Genomic DNA, 13,917 nt, shown 5'->3' with positions numbered 1-13,917 from the left:
ACATAATAAATAGATAGATGCTAGACTCTACACTCTCTTGTTGGATGATGAACACCACTAACTGGGTAGGATTACACGAACCCTCAATGCCGGAGTTAACAAGCTCCACAATATTCGATGTTCATGTTTAAATAACCTTAGAGTGCACGACAGATCAACATAACCAAACCAAGTACTAACATAGCATGCACACCTGTCACCTTCACGCTACGAAAGGAGGCATAGATCACATCAATACCATCATAGCAATAGTTAACTTCATAATCTACAAGAGATCACAATCATAGCTTACGCCAAGTACTACACGATGCACACACCTGTCACCATTACACCGTGCGGGAGGAATAAACTACTTTAATAACATCACTAGAGTAGCACACAGATAAATTGTGATACAAAACACATTGCAATCATAAAGGGATATAAATAAGCACTTCACTATGCCATTCATAACAGTGAATAAGTATTCTGTGAAATATAGCCTAAGAGACCCACACGGTGCACACACTGTCACCTTTACACACGTGGTACAAGGAGTCTCCGGAGATCACATAAGTAAAACCCACTTGACTAGTATAATGACATCTAGATTACAAGCATCATCATATGAATCTCAATCATGTAAGGCAGCTCATGAGATTATTGTATTGAAGTACATAGGAGAGAGATGAACCACATAGCTACCGGTACAGCCCCGAGCCTCGATGGAGAACTACTCCCTCCTCATGGGAGACAGCAGCGTTGATGAAGATGGCGGCGGTGTCGATGGAGGAGCCTTCCGGGGGCACTTCCCCGTCCCGGCGGCGTGCCGGAACGAGACTCCCGTCCCCCGCATCTTGGCTTCGCGATGGCGGCGGCTCCGGAAGGTTTCTCGTACCGTGGCTTTTTCGTCTTGATGTTTTAGGTCGTGGACCTTATATAGGCGAAGAGGCGGCGTCGAAGGTCAACGAGGCGGTGACACCCTAGGGGGCGCGGCCCAGTCCCGGCCGCGCCACCTCGTCGTCCGGGGCCCGCGGGCCCTCCCGTGGCGGCTCTCGGGTGTTCGGAAGCTTCTTGGAAAAATAGGATGCTCGGGCGTTGATTTCGTCCGATTCCGAGAATATTTCCTTACTAGGATTTCTGAAACCAAAAACAGCAGTAAAACAAAGAATCGGCCCTTCGGCATCTCATCAATAGGTTAGTTCCGGAAAACGCATAAATATGACATAAAGTATGCATAAAACATGTAGATAACATCAATAATGTGGTATGAAACATAAGAAATTATCGATACGTCGGAGACGTATCAGCATCCCCAAGCTTAGTTCCTGCTCGTCCCGAGCAGGTAAACGATAACAAAGATAATTTCTGGAGTGACATGCCATCATAACCTTGATCATACTATTGTAAGCATATGTAATGAATGCAGCGATCAAAACAATGGTAATGACATGAGTAAACAAATGAATCATAAAGCAAAGACTTTTCATGAATAGTACTTTCAAGACAAGCATCAATAAGTCTTGCATAAGAGTTAACTCATAAAGCAATAAATTCATAGTAAAGGTATTGAAGCAACACAAAGGAAGATTAAGTTTCAGCGGTTGCTTTCAACTTATAACATGTATATCTCATGGATAGTTGTCAATATAGAGTAATATAACAAATGCAATATGCAAGTATGTAGGAATCAATGCACAGTTCACACAAGTGTTTTCTTCTTGAGGTGGAGAGAAATAGGTGAACTGACTCAACATAAAAGTAAAAGAAAGGTCCTTCAAAGAGGAAAGCATCGATTGCTATATTTGTGCTAGAGCTTTGGTTTTGAAAACATGAAACAATTTTGTCAACGGTAGTAATAAAGCATATGTATCATGTAAATTATATCTTACAAGTTGCAAGCCTCATGCATAGTATACTAATAGTGCCCGCACCTTGTCCTAATTAGCTTGGACTACCGGGATCATCGCAATACACATGTTTTAACCAAGTGTCACAAAGGGGTACCTCCATGCCGCCTGTACGAAGGTCTAAGGAGAAAGCTCGCATTTTGGATTTCTCTCTTTTGATTATTCTCAACTTAGACATCCATACCAGGACAACATGGACAACAGATAATTGACTCCTCTTTAATGCATAAGCATGTAGCAACAATTAGTGTTCTCATATGAGATTGAGGATATATGTCCAAAACTGAAACTTCCACCATGATTCATGGCTTTAGTTAGCGGCCCAATGTTCTTCTCTAACAATATGCATGCTCTAACCATTAAAGTGGTAGATCTCCCTTACTTCAGACAAGACGGACATGCATAGCAACTCACATGATATTCAACAAAGAGTAGTTGATGGCGTTCCCAGGAACATGGTTATCGCACAACAAGCAACTTAATAAGAGATAAAGTGCATAAGTACATATTCAATACCACAATAGTTTTTAAGCTATTTTGTCCCATGAGCTATATATTGCAGAGGTAAAGAATGGAAATTTAAAGGTAGCACTCAAGCAATTTACTTTGGAATGGCGGAGAAATACCATGTAGTAGGTAGGTATGGTGGACACAAATGGCATAGTGGTTGGCTCAAGGATTTTGGATGCATGAGAAGTATTCCCTCTCGATACAAGGTTTAGGCTAGCAAGGTTATTTGAAACAAACACAAGGATGAACCGGTGCAGCAAAACTCACATAAAAGACATATTGTAAACATTATAAGACTCTACACCGTCTTCCTTGTTGTTCAAACTCAATACTAGAAATTATCTAGACTTTAGAAAGACCAAATATGCAAACCAAATTTAGCAAGCTCTAGGTGTTTCTTCATTAATGGGTGCAAAGTATATGATGCAAGAGCTTAAACATGAGCACAACAATTGCCAAGTATCAAATTATTCAAGACATTTTAGAATTACTACATGTAGCATTTCCCGATTCCAACCATATAACAATTTACGAAGCAGTTTCAACCTTCGCCATGAACATTAAAAGCTAAGAACACATGTGTTCATATGAACCAGCGGAGCGTGTCTCTCTCCCACACAAGCATTTATTCAAACAAAAACAAAAACAAAGACAAACAGACGCTCCAAGTAAAGTACATAAGATGTGACCGAATAAAAATATAGTTTCAAGAGAAGGAACCTGATAATTTGTCGATGAAGAAGGGGATTCCTTGGGCATCCCCAAGCTTAGATGCTTGATTCTTCTTGAAATATGCAGGGATGAACCACCGGGGCATCCCCAAGCTTAGAGCTTTCACTCTCCTTGATCGTAGTATATCATCCTCCTCTCTTGACCCTTGAAAACTTCCTCCACACCAAACTCGAAGCAACTCATTAGAGGGTTAGTGCACAATAAAAATTGACATGTTCAGAGGTGACACAATCATTCTTAACACTTCTGGACATTGCATAAAGCTACTGGACATTAATGGAACAAAGAAATTCATCCATCATAGCAAAAGAGGCAATGCGAAATAAAAGGCAGAACCTGTCAAAACAGAACAGTCCGTAAAGATGGATTTTATCGAGGCACCAGAAAAGTGCTTGATGTCTACGGGTGCTTCTATTCTTGTAGACAGTGTTGGGCCTCCAAGAGCAGAGGTTTGTAGAATAGCAGCAAGTTTCCCTTAAGTGGATCACCCAAGGTTTATCGAACTCAGGGAGGAAGAGGTCAAAGATATCCCTCTCAAGCAACCCTGCAACCACAAAGCAAGTAGTCTCTTGTGTCCCCAACACACCTAATAGGTGCACTAGTTCGCCGAAGAGATAGTGAAATACAGGTGGTATGAATAAGTATAAGCAGTAGTAACAGCGCCAGAAAAGTGCTTGCTGGCGTGTGGTTGATGGTGGTAATATTGCAGGAAGTACAGATGCGGTAAAACAGTAAACAAGCAGCGGTAGCAGTATTTAGGAACAAGGCCTAGGGATCATACTTTCACTAGTGGACACTCTCAACATTGATCACATAACAGAATAAATAGATAGATGCTAGACTCTACACTCTCTTGTTGGATGATGAACACCACTAACCGTGTAGGATTACACGAACCCTCAATGCCGGAGTTAACAAGCTCCACAATATTCGATGTTCATGTTTAAATAACCTTAGAGTGCACGACGAGATCAACATAACCAAACCAAGTACTAACATAGCATGCACACTGTCACCTTCACGCTACGAAAGGAGGCATAGATCACATCAATACCATCATAGCAATAGTTAACTTCATAATCTACAAGAGATCACAATCATAGCCTACGCCAAGTACTACACGATACACACACTGTCACCATTACACCGTGCAGGAGGAATAAACTACTTTAATAACATCACTAGAGTAGCACACGGATAAATTGTGATACAAAACACATTGCAATCATAAAGGGATATAAATAAGCACTTCACTATGCCATTCATAATAGTGAATAAGTATTATGTGAAATATAGCCTAAGAGACCCACACGGTGCACACACTGTCACCTTTACACACGTGGGACAAGGAGTCTCCGGAGATCACATAAGTAAAACCCACTTGACTAGCATAATGACATCTAGATTACAAGCATCATCATATGAATCTCAATCATGTAAGGCAGCTCATGAGATTATTGTATTGAAGTACATAGGAGAGAGATGAACCACATAGCTACCGGTACAGCCCCGAGCCTCGATGGAGAACTACTCCCTCCTCATGGGAGACAACAGCGTTGATGAAGATGGCGGTGGTGTCGATGGAGGAGCCTTCCGGGGGCACTTCCCCGTCCCGGCGGCGTGCCGGAACGGAGACTCCTGTCCCCCAGATCTTGGCTTCGCGATGGCGGCGGCTCTGGAAGGTTTCTCGTACCGTGGCTTTTTCGTCTTGATGTTTTAGGTCAGGGACCTTTATATAGGCGAAGAGGCGGCGTCAGAAGGTCAACGAGGCGGTGACACCCTAGGGGGGCGCGGCCCAGGTCCTGGCCGCGCCACCCGTCGTCCGGGGCCCACGGGGCCCTCCTCCGGCGGCTCTCGGGTGTTCGGAAGCTTCGTGGAAAAATAGGATGCTCGGGCGTTGATTTCGTACGATTCCGAGAATATTTCCTTACTAGGATTTCTGAAACCAAAAACAGCGAAAACAACGACAGCGGCCCTTCGGCATCTCGTCAATAGGTTAGTTCCGGAAAACGCATAAATATGACATAAAGTATGCATAAAACATGTTGATAACATCAATAATGTGGCATGGAACATAAGAAATTATCGATACGTCGGAGACGTATCAAGTCCTCAACTCCAAATGATATTGGTTCTTCCTTCATGGAATGAACAACTCATGATGATGACTCCTATGACTCTTCCTCCTCTACGACCGTCGGCTCTTGTCTAATGGAAAGGGAAGCAAAGGTAATGGAATCCCCACCTTCTTTATCTAGTATTCTTGATGATGAAACTGATAATCAAGATGAAGTAGCTATGCTTAATGAACTTTACAAAGTTATATGCACTCTTCGTGGTGATGCTCTTGTCAAGTTCGATTACTTGATGGACTCCCTCAAAGAAAGGGATGAGCCCATTGAGGAATTAGAATATCATCTGAATGATGAGAAATGGAGATTCAATCTCCTAAGACAAGAGCTGAAAAACGAAATGTGCATATCTCAAGGCCTTAAGCAACTAGTTGAAACTTTTGAACTAGATAAACTAAGGACCAAGAAACTATTGAAAGGGCTCATTTAATGGCCCAAGAGCTAGATGCTTCAAAGAAGGAACTGAAGTTGCTCATACTTCTCTCACTAAGGATCTTGACCACCTTGAAAAGGCTAACAAGCTTGTTAAGGATGAGCTCAAGAAACTTGGAGAGAACCATGACCTACTCCAAGACACCTATAAGAAAGCACTTGGATCATTGAATGATCCCATTATTGCTAAATATGTTGCAAGTTCCTCTACTTCATTTACTTGTGAGCATGCTAAACTTGTTGAGGAACATGTTCGTTTGAAAGAAGAGCTTTCTCTATACGTTGGGACCAATGTCTATCTTGAATCTTTGGTAACCAAATATGGTCTCAACTATTATCCTAATTACTCGGCTTGTGAACAAGCAACTATTCTTGGGAAAATGCTAGGTTGACAAAGGGGCTAGCCAAGTTCACCACCGCCAAGAATAAGATGAGATTGGATGACCTTTTGAGTAAGCAAAGGTCAAACAATCAAAAGTACGGACTTGGGTATGCTCCCAAGCCCTACAAGAAGAAAAACTACAAGAAGGAGAAACCCGCTCAAGAGAAGAACAAGAAGGTCACTAACGATGGCAAAGCCTCAAAGGGCAAAGACACTAGTGGTGACCGCTTGGGACCTAACAATCACTATGCTTTATTTTTTGATTATTATGGTGATGTTTATGCTGGATATGTTGGCCCGCGTAATGGCTATGCTTATAGAGGGTACTCAATTTGGGTACCAAAAGATCTTGTTGCCATTACAAAGGAACCCATTAATCGATGGGTTCCTAAAACCTCTACTTAATTTTGTAGGGGTATTCCTCCTGTGGTCCAAAATGGGTGTTTGATAGTGGATGCACCAATCATATGACCGTAGGAAGAGGTGTGCTTGACCAATTCATAGAGGATATTAACAAGAAGTCAAGCATCACATTTGGTGACAACTCAAAGGGAAAGGTACTTGGGTATGGCAAGGTGGCAATCTCTAAGGACTTGTGCCTTGAGACGGTCATGCTTGTTGAATCCCTTGGCTACAATTTACTTTCTATTTATCATCTTGCAGATGCCGGCTATAATTCATATTTTACTAATTATTGTGTGAAAGTCTTTAGGAGTGCTAATCTCAAATTGGTCCTTGTTGGATATGTGGAGAACAACCTTTACGTGGTTGACCTCTTGAAAGAGAGCCCCTCTCTCCCCGCATGTCTAATGGCCAAACATGACGAAGGTTGGCTGTGGCAAGGCTACATTGGTCATGTCAATATGAGAAATCTCAAACAACTCCTCAAGGGTGAGAACATTGTTATACTAACCGGCATTTCCTTTGAGAAATATCGTGTGTGCAGTGCATGTGTAGCTGGAAAGCAACTCAAGAAGAGACACCCCATCAAGAGTATCGTGACCACCTCTAGGCCTCTGGAGCTCCTTCACTTGGATCTCTTTGGGCCATCTCATTATGATACTCTTGGTGGGAGCAAGTATGGACTGGTCATTTTTGATGATTACTCAAGATACTCTTGGGTCTTTCTCCTTAAGTCTAAGGATGAGAACTATAGAGAGTTCATTATCTTCGCTAAGAAGGCTCAATGAATGTATGAATCTGAAATCAAGGCGATAAGGACCGACAATGGCACCGAGTTCAAGAACTACACTATGCAAGAGTTTGTTGATGATGAGGGCATCAAGCATGAGTTTTCAGCTCCATACACCCCTCGGCAAAATGGTGTTGTTGAAAGGAAGAACCGGACTATTATTGAGATGGCAAGAACCATGTTGAGTGAATTTAAGTCACCCCATAACTTTTGGGGAGAAGCCATCTCTACAGCTGTCCACTACTCCAACCGGCTCTTCCTCCGTCCCCTACATAATAAAACTCCATACGCGCTTCTTACAGGTAACAAGCCTAATGTCATGTACATTCGTGTCTTTGGATGCAAATGTCTTGTTAAAAATAATAGAGAGAAGCTTGGCAAATTTGAAACTAGATATATAGAGGGTATATTTGTTAGATATGAGGAGGACTCTCACACCTATAGATACTACAACAAGTCCAGTGGGACTATTGAAATATCTTGTGATGTGGTGTTCTTGGATGATAATGGCTCCCAAGTGAAGCAAGTTGTTCCATGTGCTGCAGGTGATGATGATCCTTCTAATGCCATCAAGCCTATGGGCATTGGGCACATCCGGACCACGGAGGTCCATACTAATGATCAAGATGATGGAATAGAAGTCTCATGCTCAGCCCAAGTGGAGCCTTCCTCTACTCACGCTGAACCATCAAGTGCAGCCCAAGATTCATCTTCTACTCAAGATGAGCCGCATTCCGAAGAACAAGAAGAAAACCCTCATCCCCCTGAGCAAGACCATGATGTTGATCAAGAATCATCCTCATCTCGTGGTCAAGCTCAAGTTGTCCCTCATGATCAAGAGCTAGCTAAAGATGAATTTATTGATCATGAAGGAACCATTCGGAAGATCAAGGCTGCTTCAAGGGCAAGTGACATGAAAGTAGATCAAGTCCTTGGTAGCATCTCAAGAGAAGTGATAACTCGTAGACACCATGCCTTACTTATCACTTATTGTCAACATCATGCTTTTGTGTCCAGCTTTGAGCCACTCCAGGTACATGAAGCCTTGGTTGATCCGAATTGGGTAATTGCCATGCACGAAGAATTGGAATGTTTCACCCGCAATGAAGTATGGTATCTAGTTGAGAGACCCAAAGATCATCGCATCAATGTCATTGGGACCAAATGGGTGTTCAAGAACAAGCAAGATGAGAATGGCATTGTCATAAGATATAAAGCAAGGTTAGTGGCGCAAGGGTTTTCCCAAATATAAGGTATGGATTATGAGGACACCTTTGTGCCGGTTGCCCGTCTTGAAGCTATTCGTCTTTCGCTTACACTTGCATCTTTTCATAATTTAAAGCTATATCAAATGGATGCGAAAAGTGCATTTTTGAATGGTCCCCTAAAAGAAACTGCATATGTGGCTCAACCTCCGGGTTTTGAAGACTCTGTTATCACCAGAATTTGACCGGATCAGAGGTGGGCCGCGATTAAGATGGGCTTGAAGAATATACACGGAAGAAATACATGAATCGGCCTTGTATACAAAGTTTGGGCTAGTTTGCCCGTGTATCTGTAAATATAGTAGGATACGTGTCGGTTAGATAGAATTTGGCTCGTGCACGGTTGGGATTATTCCCACGTTAGAAAGTCCACGGACTATAAATATGTATCTAGGGTTATTGAGAAAGACAACAATCACGTTCATCACAAACCAATCTAGGCGCATCGCCAACTCCCTTGTTTCGAGGGTTTCTTCCGGGTAAGCATCATGCTGCCTAGATCGCATCTTGCGATCTAGGCAGTACACGTTTATTCGATGTTCATGCGTTGCTCGTGCTGAAGCCTTGTTGATGGCGAGCAACGTAGTTATCATAGATGTGTTAGGGTTAGCATTGTTTCATCGTATCATATGCTTTCGCCCATGCAACCCTTAGACGTCTAGCCGCCCTTACACCTATCTTAGGTGTAAGGGCGGCACCTCGCTTGGTCATTATTTAGTAGATCCGATCCGTTATGATTGCTCCTTGTTCTTCAAGGATTAGTTTAATATCTGCATAGTTAGGCCTTGCAAACGGGTTGAAGGATCCAGTAGCGCGTAGGGTGTAGTTTGCTAGCCCTAGATGAGATGTTCCGGGGATCAACTTCATGTTGGTTTTTAGGCCTTGTCTAGGGTCGGTTTATTATCACCGTGCGTGGCTGCCAGGCTCAATCACGCGTAGGATGTTCCGATTATGTGGTGAAAACCCTAAATCGTCGTAGGTCGCTTTAGCTTTATATTGATCAAGCAGGACCACCATTGATCGTATACCTCGTACGAATCATGGGTGGATCGGCTCCTTGAGCCGATTCACGGGACAACCTGAGAGCCGATCGAGGCTCGTATTTAATGTTTACGTGTATGCCATGCAGGAAACTAAGCGAAGCAAATCCATCACCTTCCTGATCAGGTATAGGTCAGGTGGCACGCCCTTGCACCAGCATCGGACGTGCGTGCCGAGGCTTTGCGGGCCGTCGCTCGAGGGACCAGGGCCAGCCGCAGTCCTAGGAGCCTCCCGGCTCTACTGTGTTGCCCGTCGCTGCTCGCCGGTGGGTTTCTGACCGCAACACATTCGGCACGCCCGGTGGGACAGTCTTCGACATCAATCGCATCGCCATCTACAGCTGAGATGGCGGAAGGTACTCCGATCACGTACGAAGATCCGACCGAGGAGCTCAAGAAGAAGTATGACGAGGTCAAAGCTATCCTCGAAGCCGACCTCATCGGCTCTTTCCGAGAGAACCCGCTCACACGGCATCGGGTGGAAAGGGTTCTCACCTGAAGGCGCGCTCGATGGAGTGGACCTGTCCGCCCCTTCGGAAGAACGCACCGGGTCTCGCGTCAGGAGATTAATTTCATGGTGGCTCATTCGCTGCACCGCCATTCCGAGAGCCTGGTGAACACTTTGGAGCGTGTCGCCCTTCGGGTGATCCAGGAAATCATGAGGCATCAGCACTCTCCGTCAGGACCTGCTCTAGGGACTCACCAAGGTGAGATACCACTCCAGTCCCGACCGCCGTTGCCGTTTGCGTTGGTAGCACCAGAAGTGCCGAGTTCACCGGCATTCGTCGTCTACAAGATCGGTGGTGACCCTAGTGATTACCAGTTCTTGTATGAGGCGCCTAAGGAGATCCCTCACGGGTACACGTGCACATACGTGCCAGACTGCATGAATCGGGCACTCACGAACCGGACCGCAACAGCAGGGACTTCGGAACAGCGAGGAGGAACTTCGGGAACGGATCGTGAGAAGCGAGACGTGGCTAGCTAAGTATGCCACTCCGACGAACCTCCGAGCTCAACTCCTGCAGTTGGCTCGGAGCATGAGAAGCAAGCGTGGCTGGCTAAGTATGCCACTCCGGCGAATCTTCGAGTTCGACTCTCGCAGCCAGGCACCGCGGATCAGATCGAGTACAATCTTGAGAGACCGAGTTCGGCATGGTGCCGAAAAGGAGGGCAATCGGCTATTCCAAGCCGTACCCCAACGAGTACGATTTGATCCCACTACCACCCAAATATCGGCTCCCCGAATTCTCCAAGTTTAGTGGATCAGATGGCTCCAGCTCAATCGAGCATGTGAGCCGATATTTGGCACAGCTGGGCACGATCTCAGCATCAGATGAGCTACGTGTGAGGTTCTTCGCACGATCCCTCACGGGATCGGCATTCGGGTGGTACACATCGCTGCCACCAAACTCAATCCGGACTTGGAAGCAGTTGGAAGAACGAGTTCCACATGCGGTATCACTCGGAGGCTTCCGAGGCTGGCATTGCCGATCTAGCACAAGTACGAAGAAGCGCGGAGAAACGGTGTCAGAATACATCCAGCGCTTCAGGACCGTTAGGAACCGATGCTATTCGGCTCGTGTGACTGAAAAAGAAGCAGTCGAGTTGGCGGTGGTGGGTCTCGCATCACCGATCAAGGATGTGGCCTCCCAAGCAGACTACCCTTCACTGGCGCATATGGTGCAGAAGCTGTCGTTATATGAACAGCGCCACCCAGAGGTATACCAGGATAAATTCAAACGTGCAGTGGTCCTGGTTGAGGCAGATGAAGATGAAGGCTCTGCGGGGGATCAAGAGGTAGCAGTGGCTGAATGGACTCGGGGGGCAAGCCCCGTGTCCTGCAAATGGGTTAGGCCACAAGGTCCTCCAAGAGGGTTTGACTTCGACGTGACCAAGGCTGAGCAAATTTTCGACCTCCTACTTAAGGAGAAGCAGCTAAAGGTACCCGAAGGCCACAAAATCCCCACGGCACAGGAGCTGAACGGAAAGCCATACTGCAAGTGGCATAACACGTTCACCCATACCACCAACGACTGCAGGTTGTGGCGTCGGCGGATCCAAATGGCGATAGAACAAGGGCGTCTAATTTTCAGCCGGTACGCCATGAAAGTCGACACACACCCTTTCCCCGCCGTTCACATGGTGGAGTGCACTTACGCCGGGAGGTGCCAGCCAGAGCTTCTCGTTCAACATCAACATGGTAGGACTCGTGCACCACCACCGGTAAGGACGGAGACGAGGGCAGCTGCTCTCATAACAAGGACAAAGAGGAAGCCGTTCCACGCGATCGGCCCCGGCACGATGGCAAGCGCTACATCACAGAGGGAGAAGTGAAGAATGTGAGATATCAGCGACCTCTCTCTGATCACCTCCTCAACAAATACGTGAGTCAATACGACCAACGCCGACGATACGACAACGATGACGAAAGAGATCGTCTGGCTAGCAGGGACGTCAGGAGACATCGTCGGTATGATCACGACGAGGAGAGATATGAGCGCCACGCCATGGAAAAGTCAAGAGAGCAAGACGACGTGGATAGGCACTGGGACTGTCCCTTCTTCAGACACTGCTGGGATTCAGGAATGAGCCGATTGCCTACAATCGGCAACCGCCGTGAATGTAGACAGAAGAAGAAGGATGCAGGTGACGTGTCCGTGTTCAAACGTCTAGGGCCTCTCCCGCCTCGGAACAAGCACGCTGAGTCCTCTCGGGTGGAAGATCTTGAGGAGTTAGAAGACGATGATGAAGAAGAAGAAGATAAGTACCACCGGCCAAGGTGGTGCCCTGATGGACTCAGCCGTTCCCAAAAGCGTAGGGTTCAACGACTACGTGGTTTGGAGGAAGCCGAAAGGTTATACCTGCACACGTTAAGGAAGGCGTGGCCTGATCTGGCCGCGAAAATTCAGCGAACTCTGGACGAAGAAGGTCGGCCACAAAAGAAAGAGTGGCGCCCCAGACAAAGGAAAGCCGATGATGAGACATCGGCTGGCACAAACATGGTGTTCATCCTTCCGGCGGAGTTTAGTGCTCCAGGATTAGACGAAGCACCTGTGACACAAGTTGACTGCGGCCCACGGCCGGTTATCTTTGAGAAGCCACGAGAAAGAAGCTACAGACACCTGAAGGCCTTGTACTTGCGAGGTTATATCAATGGGCAGCCTGTCAACAAGATGCTCGGTGGACACCGGAGCGGCGATCAACATTATGCCATACTCCATGCTACGTCGGTTGGGACGCTCTAGCTCGGATCTCGATCAAGACCAACGTTACACCGAGAGATTTCAACGGCCAAGCATCCGAAGCACAAGGTGTTCGAACGTGGATTCGACCATAGGAAGAAAAACCATCCCTACGACGTTCTTTATTGTCGATAGCAAGAGCACCTATGTTGTCCTGCTAGGGAGAGATTGGATCCACGCCAACTGTTGCATTCCATCCACGATGCACCAATGTTTAATACAGTGGGATGGAGATGAAGTAGAGGTCATCCAAGCAGATGACTCAGCCGAGATTTCAACGGCTGGCATGAACGTTTGGGAGACGACAGGCCAAGAGCCACTCTCAGGTATCACTTTGGACGACTGCGAGCGCATCGATGTGACGAAGGACGGGGTGAGGCTGGTCTTATCCACCGGCCTGACCGTGTAACAAGAGCAAAATCTATGGACGTACGTGGAAAGGCCGATCCTTGTGATCGGCCCCAAAAAATAGGAAGGGATAATCTTGCCTCAAGCATGTCACGTGGTTATAGTAAAGCAAGACCAAGATGTAAACCTTCATTGAGCGATTCAATCAACATGGAGGCCGATTCCAGCAATCGGCCAAAATTATCCTCACCATACGTTCTGCCTGTGTTCAACGTCGATCTAATGGGAAACGGGTTTACGTCGGCTGATGAGCTGGAAGAAGTCAACATTGGTCCTGACGGAGCCGACGTTCAAGTACAGTGCCTTGGCTAACTACAGAGCCGATATCTGCAGTTACCTGACAGATTCGGCTCGGGGGGCACCTAATCAGATGAACATGTGCGATACATGTGCAGTGAAATATTGGGGGCCGATAGAAAAATCGGCCAGTAAAAAAATTTTTTTTTTTTAGTCACAGCCGATGCACAGACATCGACTTGAGAAAATATGCGAAGACAACAGCATACAAGTAAAGCCTATGCACAGCCATCGACTCTAGTACAAATTACAGGATCTACCAGTTACGTGTTCAAGGCGCGGATTTCGGCCAAGTCGGTCTTCAGTTCAGCTTTGAGGCCTTCTGCTTCCTCGAGGGAGTGAACGATGAGAGCTTCCTTAGCGTCAATGAACTGTTTTGGTGCCCGAACTTTC

The sequence above is a fragment of the Lolium rigidum genome, chromosome 3 (genome assembly GCF_022539505.1).
Source record: "Lolium rigidum isolate FL_2022 chromosome 3, APGP_CSIRO_Lrig_0.1, whole genome shotgun sequence".
Lineage (NCBI taxonomy): Eukaryota > Viridiplantae > Streptophyta > Magnoliopsida > Poales > Poaceae > Lolium > Lolium rigidum.
Note: the sequence above shows the minus strand (reverse complement) of the source record.